At 34.5% G+C, this 14,842-nt stretch overlaps 1 non-coding gene across 1 annotated transcript; it reads left to right on the plus strand.

The window, feature by feature from the left end:
* Positions 1–14,168: 14,168 nt before the first annotated feature.
* Positions 14,169–14,298, plus strand: LOC118994891 (small nucleolar RNA SNORA31). Its single transcript, XR_005068156.1, has one exon. It is a non-coding gene; the product is annotated as a small nucleolar RNA SNORA31 (small nucleolar RNA).
* The last annotated feature ends 544 nt before the right edge of the window (positions 14,299–14,842 follow it).

The raw sequence follows: 14,842 nt of genomic DNA on the forward strand, positions 1-14,842 counted from the left end.
ATGTCAAGGCGCTCCCGGAAGTCGCGTGCTACGGATGGCAGCACGAGCACCAGACACGTCCCCTAAATGACCGCAGGGAAAGTGCCTCACAATGAAACTCACAATGACCTAGGACTTTGCGGGAACAGAAAATTAATTTCAGTCCTGTAAGGCCAGTAAAGGGTACTTTTTACCCCCTGAAACAAAGCTGCAGAGTAAATAATTTATGCTTTGTATGGACTGTAAGACCTCTGTCAGAACTACTCAACTGCAACTGTCATGCAAAGCAGACATAGACAATGCATAAGCAAATGACCATGCCCACGTTCAATGAAACTTTATTAACTGAAAGGGACCATGGGCCAATCAGCAACTAGAATGAGCTGACATTTGTTACCTCAAACTAGGTGGTCCAAGCTAGTAAGAGACATGTGTTATAAAATAGGCACAGGGAGATGTATTTTATTTTATTTATTTTTTAAGAGAACTTCTTTTTTTTCAGTTTTTCATTTATCTTTAGAGGGGAAGAGAAGGACAGAGGGAGAGAAATATCAATGTATGGTTGCCTCTTGTGCATCCCTCATTGGGAACTGGCCTACAACCCAGGCATGTGCCCTGCCTGGGAATGGAACCATGATAGTCTGCTTCACAGGCCCGCGCTCAACCCACTGAACTACACCAGCCAGGGCAGAGAGATGTATTTTAAAGTGTACTTTTATAATAACAATGTAGAAGTGAATCTAAATAAGGAAAAAAAATTTTAAAGGGGGACTATGATGTTGTACATATAATTAGTGGAGTCAAATGTAGGACATCACAGTCAAATTAAAGAATGTTAGCAATGAGGTTGGTTTCACAGGAAACCTGGAAGTTATTTTGAGTTTGTCCCATGGGAGTTGATGACAGGTTCTGCAGTGAATTGTTGGGAACAGGTGACAAGTGACGTAACCCAAGTGAGTTGTGTGTATTTGTAGTAACCATAGCACCTCATTACAGCAGTATAACAATATGAAAAGCCAAGGGTCCATTAAGATTCAATAATTGTATGAGGATAATGATTTGAATGCCAACACTAAAACTGTATCATATATAACATATAATATTAGAGATATATGTACAAGTATACAGATATAGGCATAGGTATGCCTTATTGATGTGATAGCAACACAGATACAAATGTACACACATCCGTTATTATATTATAAAATGTACACATATACATTATATATTATATGCACACAAGTAAGAGATACATGAATAGATATAAATGTAAGTATAGCTATTGTTACAGATGGCCATACAATTTTTGTTACTAAGATTCCAAACAAATCATCTATTTCAGATTTGTGTAATGCCAGAGTTTCTCAACTCAAGTGTAAAAGTAAACATATATCTATTATCAATGAGTGTATCATGAAATAAAGTAGAACTTAATCATAATCGAAGGGTTTTATACGAAGGAAGGACATCTTTCTACACCGTTGACTTCTTGAAGTAAAATAGTGTAATAGTTCTAGAATAGTTCTAAAATAGTTCTATTTTACTTCTAGAAGTAAAATAGGAAATAGTTCTCAGGAGCACAGGAGGGGGCGTGTTTGATCACCACTCTAAATCAGGAGGACATACCAAAAAAGTGTTTTTAAAGAATTAGAATCATAAAACACAATTTAAGTGTATACTGCCTTATTCCTATTTAGGTTTTCTGAAATATGAGTTTATTTGTGGTAAATTGGGGACTCACTATATAATAGTTCCCTCACTAACACTGTGCACTATTATTGTGTCATTGAAAAATATAAAATTACCGCATGGAAGGTAAAACAGTTCTCTCTTCTCCATAGACCAATCTATCAAAAAAAATGGTTACACACAAACTCATTTTAGCCAAGCTCATTAACTGATGTTACATTTGCTGAGGTGCCAAAAGTATGATTAGCCAAATCACTTAAAATATTTTGCCCAAATAAGAGTGAAATGATCAGAGCATTATTTTCTTAATTACTAAACACCTTAGTTACAATATTTGTTGAATTTGTGATGTAATGAGAATATGTTTAGTAGCTGCAGTATAAATTAAATGTTTGGACTCAAATATGACTCAAGGTAAAGTGATAGTATAGATCCCTCATAGCTGCATTCTAATGCCTCAAAGCAAATTCTGGGCAATGATAACATGGTAATTATTGAAACAGATTTTATCCTTATATTTCCTACCAAAACTTTTTGTTACAAGACAATCATTACTTCTATAGCTGTTATTTTTCTAGAAAATTCAAATTACTTTTATCTGATTGAAATGTCATTTGCACATAATTTAAGTGTAACTGGAAGCAGTTTATATTAAATATATTTTGGGTTGATTTTTTTTTTTTTTGCTAAAAAAAAGGGTAAAGGGAAAGTCACTAATTCCCATTCCACTCTAGATAACTGACTAGTACCTTTAAATTTTGGAGAAATTAAAATTTGGGAATCTTTTCCCTTTGTGAGATTCACATTTTATAGTTACTGAAAGCTACTGGAGAGGGGAGAAAATTGATGCAGAGTCAGCTATTGCTACTGGAAGGAAGGATGGGAGGAGAGGAGGGAGGGAAGAGGGTGGGGGAGAGGAGAACAGGGGGTGCACTGCCGTCTGGCAACACCTTTTCATTGGCCCCTTCACACAGCTAGTTGCAGGGTGCACAACGACTTCCTGTCATACCTACACATCACTAAATGGCTTTATTTCCACGTAAATACTACTTTTTCTGTCTGGATTTGTGTCTGCCTGGGGATAGAACACTGTAGATCTTCCCGTAGTTAGCCTGAAGTTAGACAAATCTTTCAATGTTTAGGCGTACTTCAAATATCTTACCTCATTACTCCAGGGTCTTCCCTTTCAGAGTATTTACTTTCTGCTTCACTAATTATTCATTATGTGGGAGGGAGTAGGCATAAACTCTCTCTCTTTGTATTTCACTGACCTTATCATTTAATTACTTTTGTGCCCATTACACACTGTATTTTAAAAAAAAAGTTAGACATTGATTGGGTAGTAATATTATTTTAATTTAAAGGATTTCATTAAATATGATTGTGTAGTGAACTGGTTATAGAACTTGGTCAGGAAAAGGGCTTAACCATTAATGTCCATTTTGTAGACTTTCGTTCTCTTGCACTAACTAGGAAAACGATAAAAGGAAACATTGTCTTACTCAGGTCTTACTTTACACAGCCTGGGTTTTGCACGGAGATGCCCAGGGATTCTACCCCGAATGAGAAGCAGGAGCCTAACCATTTGCTGGACCACACGGAGTACTTATAGCAGATCACTGGCCTCAGAGATGACAGATCCAACCGAAGCACCTCATCTTACCTCTGTCCAGGCCATTTCGGCCAATTTGTGATGGAGCCAAAATCACAGTTGTAGAGAACTTCACAATGCCGAATCAGCGCCTGAATTAGTTCATCTACACGTACTCACATATTTTGACTCTTAGCTAAAGAAATCCAAGTTCTCCATTACTAGTTGTCAGTTCTACCCAGAGCTAAGGTAAATTTCTTCATAATGGATAGTTATAATGACCAAAAAAAAGAGTCGGCATAAAATCTGTGCTTGTGGCCCTTCTCTGTTAAAAATAGGAATAATATTTGCTAGATTAAATTTTGCCTCTAGTAAATAACTTGTTAAAAATATATGCCACATCATGGAAACATTAGGAGATATTTAATACTTGATTAAAGAAAAAAACAAGGCATAGAGATTTGGATTGCCTTTAGGCTGCCATTGCTGTTCTCCAAATGGACTGACAGAGGGCAGGTTTTTCTCTTTGCTAATTGAGTAAGCCGCTTTCATGCCCAGAACACTATCTATGGGCCTACAAGTGGCAGCAGTTTCTGAAGTCCCTTCTCACCACTAAAGAGTTTATGCACTAAGTGTGCATGGTTTAATCTGTACAGTAATGTAGTTATTTAGACGGAAATCATGGATTGCACAACCACCGTGGCTGTATGAAAGATAATATTCTGTTTATATTCTCCCCATCTGTCCCTATGGCTTGATGCCCATTCCTGAGTTAATCAAACCTTTCCTGAGAGGGTCTGCCAAAAAGACGTTGCTTTGGAAGGGCAACTGGCAAATTTTGAAAAAGCAAAGGCAATAAAAGAAGGCCAATCTAAATTAATTATGTTAAATAATTACAAAAACCCTGAACATTATATCATAGTTCCTGAAGAAAAAGGAGATATTTCGACAAAAACAATTTTACCTGGACTACATAACTTAAGAATACCCATTTAAACATTGAGAAAACTAGTATGATTTGATGAGGAATAAATTTTAGCATAAGTCTTGTATCAAGTACACAACCCTAGGTAAAAATAATGTCATTCAAATGATACATTTAAATACTCCGAACTAATTTTATCTAAATTTTAAAAAGCTTATCCAAAAAAATAGCAAGACACTCCTTCTTTTTTCTCTTTGTCAGAGAAAACTTTCCATGAATTTATAACAGTTTTTCCCTTGACATAAGGAAACATGACTAAGTGATGTTGTTTTTCTCACTTAGTAGTAGTAAAGGATTACATTTTGAAAGTATATTTTGAAGGGGGCAATGATTTGTGTGTTTCTTTTTTATTTTCTGTATCTCTGGTACTGTTATTTTAGCCAACATACTCTGTACCTTTATCTAACTTTATTGTCTAATCTCTGTTATCCAGTATATTTCTGATAGCATTATCTTTATTTATATGCTATTTTTTTGCTGTAGAAGCATCTAATTCTTCAGCTCAGAGATGTCTAAAGCTGATTTGGTAGAATGAATTGTATTTTGACTCACAATGGACCTTTTGCAAATCTCACCAATATTTTAATATGCATTCAAATTTTTTCATAAAATAATCCCATAGCTTGTATATTAAATATATTTTCTATGTTCAAGTACAGTTGTCACTATCACATTATATGTCTTACAACTCAGGTTTTACTAATAACTAAATATATCTGGTAATGGTGGCTCTTAAAAAAAGCTTTGGAAAACCTGCATTTACACTAGACCTTGAAAAATGAGTAGGCATCCAGCCAATTTATGTTGTGGAGCATCGGTATGCTAAATAGGAAGCACTTGGCACTTTCTATTGCCAACAGAAAAAAAATGATTTATATAGTGGAGGTCAGGGATTTGAATAAGAAAGATGTATAATGTTGCAACGTATATTAAGGAAACATTACCTGAATCCCTAAAATTTGCATGTTTTAACTTTAAATATTTCTTGGAAATAGTTCTCAGTTTAAGTATTCACAGTTATCTTTATAATTAAGGAAGTCTAGTCTCTTTCCATTTGATTCTCATTCATAATTACCATTAATGCTAATAAAACTCACTAATCGTTACTCATGTATCTCAGATTCATGCTAATGGAGGAGCCAATACAATTTCCAGCAGTGATCCCATATTTGTACATTTCTATGTAAGTCACTTTTTATTTTAATTATCAAATATCACAATGTATCTGATGCTTGGGTCACACATGCCCTTTTAAAAATCTAAAAAAGAAAAAATTATAATAGTTGAATTTATATGGGGTAAAATTCTAACTCCAATGAGTTACTAAAACAACATCCGTTGTTAAGTTGAAAAGAAACCAAATGTGTGCATTTATTAAAAATGTCATAGTTCTGAACTTGGTTCACCAGATTTCATTATGACAAATCTGATATTTAGTCTTTGCCAAGAATATTTAATAGAAATGAGTAATTATTAGGTGCAAAGAATAAAATGGAAACAAATTTTGAGCTTCTCTATTTTTGCAGAGGAAACATATTAAGTGCTAAAAAGTTGCAAATAAACGCACTCCAATTAACTCAGTTATTTTTAAATTCTAGTTGTTCCTTTTCCATGAGAGAAACGTTACTTTTAGGTATCAGGAGAATAAGAATATTCATTATTCTACCAAGTTTTCTGTGAAGCCAGCTTTAAATATAAATAATATTGACCCTTAAATGAGTTTTCCAAATCCTAACCGACATCACATTCACAGTTTATTCAAAGCTGGCCTTTGAGCTTTAAAAATGTATTGAAACTATGTGCAACATAAGAAGAGGGTCACCAGTATTATCCATTTTGAGTGAGTTTAAATGTTAACATAAAAACATAACAGTTTTATGAAAAATAATATAGGGCATTTAGTTTTTCCTAAATTTACATAAGGGTCATAAAACAGTATTGCTACTATTATATTTAAAGACTGAATTAGACACACACCATGATAATAGTTAAACAACAGTTTATATAACATATAACATATTTATATAATATATAACATATTTATATAATATATTATATATTTCATTAGTGCCATGAAATAACTCTATTGCTACTATTATATTTAAAGACTGAATTAGACACACACCATGATAATAGTTACACAACAGTTTATATTATATAATATATAACATATTTATATAATTATATTATATATTTCATTAGTGCCATGAAACAACTCTATTGCTACTATTATATTTATAGACTGAATTAGACACACTCTTGCCCGTATTCCTTCATGATTGGCCTACGAATGTTGTCGTATGGAAAATGGACTTTATAAGTATGGAGTATAACTTGGATTTTATTTTGAAGATAAATAAACTTATGTAGCAGAAATAAGGACACACGGTTGGGCAAAAGTAGGTTTACAGGTGGGCAAAAGTAGGTTTACAGCAGTGAGGACACAAAACAGTTTATTCTGGTATTATATTTATTATATATTATATTATTTTTATATGAACAACTATAAACCTACTTTTTTCTACCCCTGTATGTTTAATTTAAGAGACAATCTTCAAGAATTTTAATTATGAAAGTCTTAGGCATCCAATTTAATAGATAAATATGTTCATATATAGAAATAAGCTTTCATTTCTTAAAGCATTATTGTTGGTTAATAGAACTCAACAGTAGCACTAGTTTTTTTTTGCACATTAAGTAGATTCATTCTAGTTCAGAGGTAGGTACTAACTTAAAAATCCAGTCGTCTTTTTTTTTTCCCGGCCAATAGAGCAGATTTGTTTTCCATTATGGGGGAGTACATGAATTAAAATGCAAAATAAAATATAATTGTTAGGAGGAAAGAAAATTCGAGTAAGCTAAAAAGGCTTTGAAGCTCCCGTATACTCATATTATGACCATGGAACTGCATGGTAGCTACTCATGTCTTTAAAAAACAATCTTATTTTCTAATCGTGTATAAAAAGGCATAATTATAATCAGACAGCTGAGAGTGTTTCAAAAAAAACCACTTGCATATTTTCAAAAGAATGCAATCAAAATCCCAAAAGAGATTAATGAAATTTGGCAAAGTCACACTAATATTGTAAAGAAAAGCAAAGGTCACTAATAGCCAAGAAAAAAAATAAGAACAAAAGGAGATACTTGCTTTAATATTTTGAGCTCTATTATGACCATATTAATATTGTGTTGCAAGTGCAGGAATAGAAAGGAAACAGAATTAATGAAAAAGCCAAATGACCTCAAAATAGAGATATAAATGTATACATGTAATTAATTTCAGAGCTTGTCTTAGAGATGCCGAAACAGATCACTACATATCCACGAAATGTCTTTAGGATGATGGACAATTCTCACGGGGGACAAAAAACCATTCAGATCTGATTTTTAGCATACATCACTCACAAACATTCATGAGGAAAAAAATCACAGTGAAAGTTACATAGGTATAATTTTTTAAGCATTCTACATGCATTATTTTATTGTTTTATTTTTTATTGTTCAAGTACAGTTGTCTCTAGTTATGTATATTAGAAGGCAGTACATAATTTAGGACTTTTTAAAAAAGATTTTATTTATTTATCTTTATAAGGGAAGGGAAGGAGAGAGGGAGAGAAATACCATGTGTGGTTGCCTCTCATAGGTCCCCTGCTGGGAACTGGCCTGTGATCCAGGCATGTGCCCTGACTGGGAATCAAACTGTGATCTTGAGCTACACTAGCCAGGGTTAATTTAGGACTTTTAAGAATGTATTAAACATGATGCAACACTTTGCCAATAATATAAAACACATTTAACATATTTAAATATATTTAGAAAAGGGTCGTATGCATATCCATATATAATATAAGCTGAAATGGAAAAAACAAATCAAACACCAAGGAAAAAGTGTATCCGTGAATCAGAAAAGAAAATATAAAATGAAAATAGTGACCACACACTGAAAAAAGAGTCAAGAAGAGGCATTTCACAGAAGATGGTTAAGTGGCTGGAACACGCATGAGAAGAGTAAATAACTAAGCACTTGGGTAGGGGCTACTATTAACACAATGTGCTGCCATGACATTTGATAAGATCCCAAGCCTTGGCCTAACCACAGCGCCCCCTCCTCTCTCTGCTCTCACAGTCCCTGGTCACACAGCCCCGTTACCAAGTGGATCCAGTGCGTACATACCCTGCTCATGCTTGCATAGCAGCCATCAGTGCCCCGCTGCCCTCAGAAATATGCAAATAATCACACAGCTCCTCCAGCAGAAGCCAAGGAATACCCCATCCACAGTCTTCCCCACACTGCCCCTGGTTTATCACTGTGTTCCCACGGGCTAACCCACCCCCGTGGCTTGGCATGGAGTGCTGGGCCTCCTCCCTGGTCTCTGAGTGTGTACGTATGTGACTAATACCCTAGTTTTGATCTCACCGTTCCGATGCTCACTGTCCTGAGTTAGTCCATCCCATAGCCTCAGGGTGGAACCCCTTCCTCACCAACAGGGTGAGTAAAAGATGAAGGACACAACAACATTTAAAAGTAGCATAAGTATTGTTTATAAACTAACCATTTTGGTAAATCCTGAAAAAGTGGGACCATAAGTGTTAGTAAGGCAGTAAGGAGTGATGCTCTCCAACTCCAGGTACTGGCTTACGCCCCTGGCTGTGCTGTTTCACCAGCTTGCAGAGCCAGCAGATCCTGGGACTTCTTGGTCTCCATAGTCAAAAGATCCAATTCCTACAAGAAATCCTCTCTTTGTATCTAGTTATCATCTATCTGTATCTTCTGGTTTCTGTTTCTCTGGAAAACCCTGACTCTACACAAGGCTTGGGAAACTGTGACGAAATAAAATGCATTCACTGCTTACTGCAGATTTAAACCTTTTAAACTGTGATGACAGATAAAACAAAATTGTTTGCAGCATCTGTGGGGTGTTAGTTTACAAACCATATATTGTTTTAGGTTTCTGCTTTACTCTTTAAAATAGCAATTCTGCCTAGCAATTGCATCAAAGGAGTGTAATACTGACTGTGTTTGGGGAACAATTTTTATTGTTTTCTGGACTTTTCTAATGAATAGAAAATTTCTAAACAGTTTTAGGCTCGCAGAAACATTGAGCAGAAGGCACAGAGAGTTAGCCTACACCCACCCCATCGTGGTCTCGCCAGTCTCCCCTTTACTTAACATCTTGTATTAATATGGTACAGTTTTTATAATGAGTGAACAACATGGATACCTCATTTTCAAGTCCAAGGTTTACATTAAGGTTTACTCTATTGTACATTCTCTGTGTTTTGGCAAATGTATGACAGGCGTGCACCATTATAGCATCATACCGAATGATTTAACTGCCCTAAACCCACTATGTGCCACCTATTCACCCCGCTCTCCCTCCCTTCAATGTCTGTCAACCACTGATCTTTTCAATGTATCTGTAGTTTTGCCTTTTCCAGAATGTCATTTGGTTGGAATCATACCATATGTAGTCTTTCTAGGCTGGTTACTTTCAACCTGCTGATATGTATGTAAGGTTTCTTCATATCTTCTTGTGGCTTGATTGCTCATTTTATCAATGAATAATATCCTATTATGTGAATATACTGCAAATGTTTATTGCATTCATTTATTGAGAGGCATCTTGGTTGCTTCCGAATTTTGGAGAAAAAATACTTATGGAAACTTTTCTGTGCACATTTTTATGTGAATGTAAGTTTTTCACTCCTTTGGGTAAATACCAAGGCCTATGTTTATTGCATCATATGGTAAGAGTGTGATAGAATTTGTAAGATAAATCTATAGTCTTTCATAATCACCATACCATTTTGGATTTCTCCCAGCAATAAATGAGAGTTCCTATCACTATATACCATTGCCATCATTTGTTGTCATCAGTGTTTTGGATTTGAGACATCGTAATAGGTACATGCAGGTATTTCGATATTGCTCTAATTTGCAATTCCCTTACACAGTGATTTTCAACCAGTCTGCTGCAAGAATTTTTAAAACATGCCATACCTGACTATTTAGTCAGGGGTACTGACCTCTTTTCCCTTAAATTGTCAAATAAAAAAATGACAACAGCCAACACAAGAAGAGGCATCAGGGGTAAATGAATCAAAAATTATGTATATTTTTGTCACATTGGCAAAAAATCATATTTTTATCACCTCAGCAAAAAAGTATATTTTTGGTGTGCGGTAGAATTTTGGTAATTAGTTTATATGTGTACCATGAAATGAAAACAGTTGAAAATCACTGCCCTAGTGACATAAACTGATTTTTTAAAATTTGGTCCTGCTTACTTTGTTGTTCTTGCAGGGAAAATTGGTTTTACAGAAGATTTATCTTCAGAAGACGTCTGTCTCTAATAGTTAGGAGTATTCTTGCCAATTTTTTTGAGCTGCAATTAGGTCCCTCATTATTTCTCAACGATCTATTCTATTAGACAGATACGTTTTAACATTAACTTTTTGAATCACATAGGCTAAGTTAAATTTATTTGGGATCTTCCAGAACTTTCTGCTAACTTTCTTTTCAGACAAACATTGGGAATAATAAGCTTTGTTAGATTTGTTAACCTCATTGCTAAATTTGTATTAAATTATAGTAATATTTTAAGTTTTTTTAATTGACAAATCAAGAAGGTAGTTTTCTGTCCTAGCTGATGAGGAGACCTCTCTAAAAGAAATGCATATCAAGTTGGGTGAAATTTTCACAATTTTAAATTCCTCATTATGTGCCCTATATCATTTTTAGTGAGAAGACAAAAAGTTGTACAAAACTAGATTTTTTCTATGTTAAAAGTAAGAATATATTTTGGATAAAGTCTCTAAAGAAAATAGTAGTACATTATTTTTATAACTGAATTAGGGGAAAATAATAATATATTTGGAAAAAATCCCAGGGGTGGAGGAAGATGTATCCAATTCTGAAGAATTAATTTGCCCACACAAGGAAGTATCACTGTGGCTTAAAAATATTTGAGTCTAAAGATACCCATTTACGATAAAATAGGATACATTAATTTTTTTCCTTAAGGAAAAATGATATTTTCTTCTTAAAATTATGCTAATATAGCCCTGGATGGTGTAGCTCAGTGGACTGAGCACAGGCCTGTGAAGTAAAGGGTCACTGGTTCAATTCCCAGTCAGGGCACATGGCCTGGGTTGCAGGCCAGGTCCCCAGTAGGGGACACATGAAGAGCAACCACATTTTGATGTTTCTCTCCCTCTCTTTCTCCTTCCTGTCCTCTCTGTCTAAAAATAAATAAAATACACATTTTTAAGAATTATGCTAGTATAAAGTATGGAAGCTAATGCAGGATTTGAAAACTGTCTTCACCCCAGCGATTGATTGCACTGTTAATGCTGCTGTCATTTTTGATTGTTAAACTGAAGTCTGATGTATAACAGACCCTAACCACATCAGGTCATGAGTTGACTGTGATGTACTTTGTGGGTCATTGTTAGTAATCCAGAGATGAGGATAACACACATACATTTAAAATGTGCAATATATTCTAAATATGATTGATTCTATACTTCTGCATTCGTACAGTGCATTTTTACTGCTTCTTTGCTTCTAATTTTTAAACATAAAGTGACAAGTTAAAGTATAATTGTAAATAGAGAAGTTGAAATTTAACTGAAGGATGTTTCATTATAATAAATTATTTTTATTTCTACTATGTTATGTGCCTTAAATTTATCTATTTTGCATATTTCTCTTATGTAAAATTGCCTACCTATTTTGCATATCTCTCTTATATTTCAAATATGTGTACTTAGGTACATACTTTATTTTTTAGGTTTATGTAAATACTAATTACTATAGGAAAATCCATGTCACCAAACTTGAGAGAGGATTTTAAAAGTGTCAAATTCTAGTTCTTCTTTTAGATCATAGTAAACTTCTATTGTTTCTTCTATCTCAAGTTTTTATATATAATATTCTTTTTTTGCTAGAATAACATTTGTAAGGCATTTTTATGCAGATATATAGGTGGCTATTACCTGCATTTTTACATGTCTAAAATATATATTTTAATAAATAATAAGGATAAAACAAGTTCCTAAATAATTTCCTCTCAGTTTTAAAAGCACCATCACACTGTTTCTAAAAGTTATTTTAGTTTCTTTTTAATCCTTGGAGTTCTGAAATTATGATAATTCACCTTTCTCACCATGGTTCCTGCCACCCAACTCCTTTCATACTGTTACTTCTCTCATATGAGACACATATATTATTGAGGATATTACTATATAAATGATATGTAATAGGAATGATATATATTATTTTTAGCAGCCTGATCTTACTTTGATATTTATCCAAAGTATTATATGCAAAACTATGTATAAGTTCACAGAAAAAAAACAATTGTGAAACACATAGTAAAATTAGCAGCAGAGAGAGAACATTCTAAGCCTAGAGATGTATGTTCTAATTCATTTTTATGGAGAATCGTATCAGTTGCCTAATCCACAATCTGATCTTCCCTCTTAACTCATCTGCCCCATTATCTTCATTCCATGAAAACACCACCTTGTTCAGCCTCATTTGCAGATAGTTGTAGACACGTTACTAAATTTCGGACAATGATAGAAGTATGAACATAGATATACTACTTCTTCCTCTCTTGGAACTCCAGCTGGCACACTGAACCACGAAAGCACGAGCTGTGTCTTAAAAATGGTAGCAAACAGAAGAGAGATTCATGGAACTGGCAACAGCATGGAGTTGCCCTGCCAAACCTCAACTGACAATATCTAAGTTGTATGTGTCAGAGAAACAAACTGTTTTCTTTTTAATTTAAAATCCCAGCTATTTAGATGTTTTCTGTTGTGTGCTCCTCGAAAACCTGACCGATACTTATAAATTATGACATTTGAATAATCCACATGTATAATCTTTATACCCATTAAGTTGGAGATAGAAGTATCTCCTTTGCCTAAGTTGTATCAGTGTGTAAAGAAAATAAATGAACAAATGAGTAAATACTACATAATAAACAGAATAGAAAACAACACAGTTCTAAGGGGATCCTTGAGCAGTTGGCATTTGCCAAAGTTACTCTGGACAAGACAGGTGGTGTAGCAGAGTCAAATTGCTCCTGTATGATGTACGCCAATGATGTTAAATCTGCTCCCTGACAACTGGAAGCACGTCTTTGCAATTTATTTGTATTCTTTTCTATTATCTATAGTTAGTATAGTGCCCTTTTAATTAAATAATCCAAGAAGAAATATTGAATGAGAGACTGGAGAAAATAATATACAAAGGTGAGCATATGTTTATTTACTGAGATTCACATACATAGAAACATTATAAAATAGGTATACAATTTTTACATATAATTGTAGCGGCATTTTAGAAAGATGGTCAAGATATATACTTCTTAAGTAGAGATAGGACTTTTATTAGTGTAATTTGACTTCTTGTTTTTAAAGATTTTATTTATTTATTTTTAGAAAGAGGGGAAGGGCAGGAGAAAAAGAGAGAAACAACAATGTGTGGTTGCCTCTCATACGCCCCCTACTGGGAATCTGAGCTACAACCCAGGCGTGTGCCCTGACTGGGATGGAACTGCCAACTCTTTGGTTTGCAGGCCAGTCGGTGCTCCATCCACTGAGTCACAGCAGCCAGGGGCTGATTTCTTCTTAAATATGTGAGATATTTGGAGTAATATGACTTTGGAGAAGATGGCGTGGACCTTTTTAGAGAATTACCTTTGATATTTGATCTTGAAAAGAAAAACAGCATCTTTAATGTGGGTGACAGTTTATTTCTAATAAAAACGAAAAAAAAACCCTAATGTTTAGGTTTTTCAGATTAGAAATAGTATCAGGTTTGAATTGAAACTAACATACCACTTAAAATAAAATCATCCTTCCTGAATGCGGAACAGTTTTTCAGTGACGTGTAAACTAAAGAGGATTACCTTGCATCCACTGATAGACCTTGAACAATCTAACGTTGTTCTTTTGGTTTGCACCAGGACGGGAAAGAAAAAAATCCCTGCGCTTTCTGTCTGTCTTCGTGGAAGCCCAGATTGAATAGGGGACTTCATCTGTGACCTAGGGGGAAAAATAAATAAAGAGGATTACCAATGTATTGTGCAAGCTCTGTTTTGTAAACCCATTTGAAATGTCACCAGTGTTATACGTCAAGCATATTCTTTTTTTTTTTTTTTTTAATTATTTATTTATTTTTAGAGTGGAAGGGAAGGAGAAAGGGAGAGAAATATCAGTGTATGGTTGCCTCTGCCGGAAACACACAATGTACTGTGTGCCCCCTGCCAGGAACTGGCCTGCAACCCAGGCATGTGCCCTGACTGGGAATCGAACTGCAATCCTCTGNTGGAAGCCCAGATTGAATAGGGGACTTCATCTGTGACCTAGGGGGAAAAAATAAATAAAGAGGATTACCAATGTATTGTGCAAGCTCTGTTTTGTAAACGCATTTGAAATGTCACCAGTGTTATACGTCAAGCATATTCTTTTAATGAAGACTTCAAGACGCATGTGCGTTCACTGCCTCTCAGAAGTGTATGGGGTATTTCTAAGTGACTCGACATTGGGACTTTAATACAGCTTCTTTTTAACACATATCTGAC

This window comes from Sturnira hondurensis, unplaced genomic scaffold (genome assembly GCF_014824575.4).
Source record: "Sturnira hondurensis isolate 20B ecotype Veracruz unplaced genomic scaffold, ASM1482457v3 Scaffold0009719, whole genome shotgun sequence".
Taxonomy (NCBI): domain Eukaryota; kingdom Metazoa; phylum Chordata; class Mammalia; order Chiroptera; family Phyllostomidae; genus Sturnira; species Sturnira hondurensis.